This window comes from Phyllostomus discolor, chromosome 7, assembly GCF_004126475.2.
Source record: "Phyllostomus discolor isolate MPI-MPIP mPhyDis1 chromosome 7, mPhyDis1.pri.v3, whole genome shotgun sequence".
NCBI lineage: Eukaryota > Metazoa > Chordata > Mammalia > Chiroptera > Phyllostomidae > Phyllostomus > Phyllostomus discolor.
In genome coordinates, this window is record NC_040909.2 from 103,281,175 (window position 1) to 103,288,397 (window position 7,223).

The following is a 7,223-nucleotide window of genomic DNA, read 5'->3' on the forward strand; positions in this document are numbered from 1 at the left end:
AGTCCATGTGATTTTGTTCATAGCCGCCACAACACACAGATCCTGCTGGCCAGGATCCGCATCAAGGGAAGGCGTCAGGTGGAGCGCTCAAGGGAACAAGGTCATGAGTCTGATTCTGCATGAGTTAGGTCTGAGACATCTGTTTGACCTCCTGGGGCCAGGTTCCAGGAGGAGATTCAGGCTGAAGATATAAATAAATTCAAGATTCGTCCACATAAAGATAATTCTCAAAGCCATGAGACTAGAACAGAGTAAGTCCAAGGACTAAATAGCCATTGTCCTGAAAGATGCTGCTTCTGTTTTTGTAATCAGTAAACATAAATCTATCTCATTCTTTCTAACTGCTGCATTGTATATTTGGTATGGTTATGTTACAGGGTGCAGCCAAGAGGGGGGACCCCAAATAGGCATTTGAAATGGGGTCCAGAACTCAAGGTGTCCAGGAGATTTTAAGATGTCTTCACCCCTTCCCCTTTAGGTGAGTTGGGGGAAGGGGCACACAGAGCAAGAACATGCAGGGCAGCTTTGCAGCTAATCCATGGCATGGTCATTTAACATACCTATAGCCTTTGGCTGGTCACTTAGACATGCTAAATAGCTATGGCCATGCTCAAGGCCAGGGGGATGGAAAGGGACTCCCCCCCAAGATGGGACTGGGGGGCAGGTCCCCCGAGTTACAGTGTCTGCGTGGGAGCTCGGAGAAGATTGGCTCCATGACATCGTCACACCTGCCCAGACCCACTATGGCGACCAGAAAAGCTGGAAAAGACAGCAGATTGAGGGCAGGTGTGCCCGAGTGTGGGAGGAGTCGGAAATGGGGCTGCAGAGGAAGACTGGTGCGGGGATTTAAACCCAGATGCAGCAGCCCTGAGAGAGAGAACCATGCAGCTTTAGCAGAGTGAGGATTCCCGCAGCCCTGCAAGGGAGAATCACCATGCAGCTTTAGCAGAGAACCGCCACTTGGCTTTGGCAGAGTGGCAACCCCCCACCCCCCACCTTGCAGCCACTGTGTAGGGGGAGAAGCACGCGGTTTTGGCTGAGTAGGGACTCCCGTGGCCCTGGGAGAGAGGACCACGTGCCTTTGCCAGAGTGGGGGCCCCCGCAGCTTTAGAAGGGGGAACCACCACCTGGTTTTAGCAGAGATCCCGGCAACTCAGCTGAGGGTGCCAGGAACCCAGGGAGGCCTCCCAGTCATGATGGAGTACTAACTGGGAATAACCAGAGGACTGCCTGAGCCATGGACTTCTATTTTCTTTCCTGAGATACGGTACTCTGGACTGGGCAAAGGGGGAAAGAAGGACTGTGTGTGTTTGTGGGTGTTTTAAGGGACTTTAGGATTTTTGATAAAGACATTAGGTCACTACTTTAAGTTTGTATAGCATTAAATAAACATTTCCTTTCCTTTTCACAAATCTCTGGCATTGAGAGACGTCTTTCCTCTGGTGGCGGACATAACGGACCTGGGGGCTTCTTTCATTAATAGTATGTCGTCCCAGGCCCCCCTTGTTTGTTCTGTAACAGTTATATGAGTTGGTGTGTCCACTCCCTTACTACTGAGTATGCAGTTTTTCCCAATGTCTCACCAGTAGAAATACCCCCATAAGCTTCCCTTTTGTGCACCTGTGAGTGTTGATGTAAGGTCATTAATACCAAGAGAAATTAAATATTCTGTGAAAGTATGATTTTAAATGACTTTGTAACTTATGTATTGTTATGGGTTGGTTGATTTGTTTTCCCTAAAAACAGTTATGTTGAAAAATCCTAGCCCCCAGGACCTCAGAATGTGCACTTATTTGGAAATAGGGTCATTGCAGATGGAACTAGTCAAAAGGAGGCCATAATGGAGTATGGTGGGCCCTTAGTCTTATGTGACAGGTGTCCTTACAAGAAGAGAAGGCTGACACAGAGGGAGGACTCCAAGTGACAGCAGAGGTGGAGACTGGAGTTAGGCAGCTGCAAACCATGGAACGACAAGGGTTGCTGGCAGCACAGGAGCTAAGAGAGAGGCATGGAACAGATTTTTCCACAGATCCTGCAGAGAACACAGCCCTGCCAACACCTTGATTTTGGACTTCTAGCCTCTGGAACTGTGAGAGAATAAATCTTTGTCAATTTAAGCCACCCAGTTTGAGTTATTTTGTTGTGACATCCTTAGGAAACTAATCCACAGATATGCCATAATTTATTTAACCATTTCCCTATTTTTATACATTTAACTTGTTGCCAATTTCTCCATCACTGTAAACTATTATAGGGCAAGAAAATCCTGCCCTGGAGGTGTGTGTCTGGGGGTGGGGGGATAGTGGCTAACATATACCTATGGCTCAGTAGGTGCCAAGTACTGTTAATTCTCGTGACGTACTATTGTTACCTTGGCCTATTATAGATCACACTGAGGCACAGAGAGGTCCAATGCCTTGCTCAAGGTCACATGACTAATGGAGTTGCAGAGAAGGTTTCTAGCCTAGGCAGGCTGGCTCCAAAGTTTGAGTGTTAACCGCTCGTTAACGAATAGTGAAGTAAAAATAACAACTTTCCTGATAATACTCAAAATCAAAAGTGAAATTTATACATGTACAACTGAAAATTATAATAGAAAGGACTGTTCCTAAATCCAGGTGGAAATGAATCTAACAAGAGGGCGTGGTGACTCATGGACAACCCCAGGGGAAGGAGAGTCCCACAGGATGAAAGGTCCTCGGACCACGACCACCCACCAACACGATCATCCATCCCCCTCACTCTGATGAAAGGCTCCCCAGCAACCTTCTGACCATAGTTTGGTTTCCACGTACACTAGCCTGCAGGGAGGAAGCACTGTGCTCTACAAACACGGTGCCAAGTAGTGCGACAGGTGGGTCTCATTGTAAATTAAAAAACTGGCTTTCGTAGGGGGTGGGTGGGTGTTCTTCTAAAGGTATAAGAAGGTATCCTGAAATAGGTTTTGAACTGTTGCGTCCAATTCTGAGGCTAACCTTTCAGAGAATCCTGCTCCATTACTGAGGGTGATGAGAAATGCATGTGTGTATTGAACAGAAAACAAATGGGAGGAAAGAGCTGTAGGTCACTTAGCCATGCAGGGGTGAGAGTGAACTTTAAAAGTCATTAAACATGTTATGCAATAGTCTCATCAACCTGCTGAGGGATTTGTGAATTCACTCACAATTCAAAAGAGGTTGTTAAATGAGTTTTCTGTGGCATAACAAGGAGGAGTAACTACTTATCTTATTCAGGAAAAATAAATTAAAATGTACTAAAAAATCAGGGTCCCAAAGTTATCTTTCTTCAGGTCCTTTTCCCCAAATACGTATTTATTCCCAACTTGTTGCCACGTCAAACAAAAGGATGCAATAGTCCGCTGTGTTTGTAAGAACTCCTGTCATGATCTGCTTTCTTTGCTGATGGCGTTATCCAAATGATCTATTATGTTTTTTAAATCATATTATTTTGGGGTCCTTGTAATTATGTTTCTTAATCTACTAACAAAAATTAGTTCAGGAATGTTCATTGAAATAAACATGCAATGGAACCTCATTCTTTTAGAAAAACTGGAGCCCAGTAGCATGTGTGGGATAAAGTTTTCACTGTCCTAGATTTCAAAGAAGCTGAAGAGAAACAAAACAAAACAAAACAAAACTGCAGGTTTTCTCTGTTCTCTCAAGAATTGAAGCTTTGGGATGGTATCACCTACATTTTAAATGGCCTTTATCATGACACTAACAGTAACTGCCACCGCCACCGCCATTAGATAGTCTCTAGGACCTTGCCTGGTGATTGTTAAATGTGCCCTGACCAGTATGGCTCAGCTGGTTGGGCATCATCCCCAAAGAAGAAAAATCTCTAGTTCAATTGCCCATCAGGGCGCATGCCTGGGTTGCAGGTTCAGTCCCTGGATTAGGCACAAACAACAGACGGCCAATCAATGTTTCTCTCTTGCATCTATCTTTCTCTCTTTCTATTTCTCCCTCCCTTCCCCCTCTCTAAAAATAAATAAATAAAATATTTAAAAAGATATTGATAAATATATTAAATACAAGGTATTACCCCACCAAAAAATAATATTAAACACGATTATCTTCAAATACAGTCTGTGGATTGAATCAGGGATTCATGAACTTGGGTAGGATGATAAATACACTTTTAGTTTCACTAACCTCCAACTGAAATTTATCAATTCCACTGATGACAGCAGAGGAAACAGGCAACAAATGGCAATAGAATTCTCAGCATCTGAGACTGTTACTAAGAGAAACCACAAGTTTTTCTTATCATATTACTATTGTTCCATATAACTTGCTATATAATTTATAAATAAATTATAAATTGTAAAATACATTTTATTATAAATTGTATAATATAAATTATATTAAATCATAATTTATATAACTCTAAAACTGAATAACTGTATAAATTATATACAACAGAATATAAATACATAATACTGTGAAATTTCTTCACTTAGATCTGCTGCTGAATCTTGTTATCTAATGTGTTAAGAAAGAAGTCAGTATATTAATATATCACAAACATTTTAAATATTTTATTAACTATTTCAATATAAATAGTTCCTCTTGAAATCTTATATATTTTTTATTTATAGCAAAATACACAAATCTTAGAGGTTAATTCAATAAACTTTTACATATGTCTACATCCCTATAACCACTATTTAGTTCAAGGTATAGAACATTTTTATTGCCCCAGAATGTTTCTCGATGTTCCTTCTCAGTCGATAACCCACCCACCAACCACTGTTCCATTTTCTATCACCAAAGCTCAACTTTTCCTGACCTTGAACTTCATATAAAGGGAATCACAGTGTATATACATACTCTTACTCTTTTTGCCTGATTGCTGTTAACATGTTTTTGAGATTCATCCATGTTCTTACACGAAATTTTCGTTTATTTTTTATTGCTATGTAGTACTCCAATGTATGAATATACTACAATATATTTGCCCATTCATTTGTAGATGGGCACTTGTGTGGATTCCAGTTTGGGCTATTATGACTAGGGCTGCCATAAACATTGCGGTATAAATCTCTTGGTGGATACAGGCCCTTATTTCACTTGGCTGCTTACTTAGAATGCCACTGCTTGGTCATAAAGTAGGTATACGTTGAACTGCATTAGACACTGCCAATATTCCAAAATGAATGCAGTATTTTACACTCCCACCAGCCACGTATGAGCACTCTAGTTGCTCCTAATCCTTGCCAACACTTGATACTGTTAATCATTTTACTGTTAGCCATTGTGGTGGGCATGTGGTGGTATCTCATTATACATATGCATTTAAAAACATTTTGAGCAGGGGGGTCATCACACACACACACACACACACACACACACAATTTAAAGACCTCTTAAAGAGATTTATGTTCGCAGATTACTAGAATCCCTAATAGAATTTTCCCCCAGGTAGCCATGAACATTTGAAGAAAATTGATTTATGTTCTTTCAAAAGAAAAGTATTTTTAAAACTTTTTAAATCAAATTTATTGGGGTGACATTGGTTAATAAAATTATATAGGTTTCAGGTGTACACTCTATAATGCATTACCTGTACACTGTATTGTGTGCTCACCACTGCAAGTCAAGTAAGAAAATTTTTATTCTTGTGATAGAACCCAGAATTTCTTATAGTTACAATAGTTAGGTGAGAAGTAAAGTTTATGTCAGCAAATCAGGAGCTACTTCAGGATGAGACAAGGTCCCTCCCTGCTCCCTGAGGAGTTTCTAACCTAACAGGAAAAGTAAAGATGTTTTGGTTCCTAACTAAATTAAAGAATACATATCTCTTAATTTAATGGTTTTACCAGAATTGAAATATCAAACAACTTGACATGTTCAAATAAAAAAATTTTTCTTTTGCTTCCAATTTATCAGAATATATTTTAACTTTTATTTATTTTTTATTAAAAAAATGTATTCATTAAAAAAAATATTCATCCAGGGACATGCTTATTGACTTTAGGGAGGGGGAAAGGGAGGAAGAAAGAGAGGGCAGACATATCAATGTGAAAGAGAAAAATCGATCAGCTGCCTTTCTTCTGCACCCCTACTGGACTGAACCTGCAGCCGAGGCATGTGCCCTGGCTAAGACTCAAACCCACAGCCCTTTGGTCTACAGGACAATGCCCAACCAACTAAGCCATACTTGCCAGAGCTAAAATTGATTGATTGATTTGAGAGTGAGAAAGAGAAACATTGATTTGTTGTTCCACCAATTCATGCATTCATTGATTGATTCTTGTATATGCCCTGACCAGAGATTGAACCCACAACTTTGGTGTATCAGGATGATACTCTAACCAACTGAGCTACCCAGCCAGGGTGTATTTCAATTTTTATAAGTTAAATAATAAAAACAGATTAATTTGTGATATTTTCTTTTTTTAGATTTTATTTATTTATTGTTAGAGAGGGAAGGGAGGGAGAAAGAGAGAGAGAGAGAGAATCATCAATGTGCAGTTGCTGGGGGCCGTGGCCTGCAACCCAGGGATGTGCCCTGACTGGGAATCGAACCTGCGATGCTTTGGTTTGCAGCCTGCGCTCAATCCACTGAACTACACCAGCCAGGGTTAATAATTTATGATGTTTTCTTCAAAATGCCCATCTGCTTCTTTCCACACCAACCAAAGAAAATGGTGGAGGAAAGATGTCACACTCAACTGATTATAGAGCATTTTAAAAAGGGACCGTGTGCAAAGCAGAGAGAAGAGCTAAAGAGTAGAGAACCTTGCTGTAAGTAATGAGACCTGGGGGAGGTAACAAAGGGCAGAGAGAGGGAGCCAATTCCAGAACCCAGGCTGCATGGCTGGATGGAGAGTGAGGTGCACAGCCTCTAATATGTCCCACCCACCCTTGTATAACTCCTCCCCTTGAGTATGGCAGGACATGTGCCTTGCTTCTGCCCCACACAACATGGCAACGAGAGAGGGTATCAATTCTGTGATTAGGTTATTCAAGGCAAAGGTCCAGTTCTCTCCCATGCTGGCCTTGAAGAACCAAGCTGTAGTGGTATGAGCTGCTCTAGGGAGAAAGGCACATGGCAAGGAGCTAGGGCAGTCTCTGCCAATAGCTAGCAAGAAACTGAGGCCCTCAGCCTCCTAGGAACCAGGTGCCGCCAACAGCCATGTGAATATGAAAGCAGACACGCCCTCATCGTGTCTGGAGGGAACACTGTGGCCCTGTAGGCACCCGGACTGTAGCTTTGCA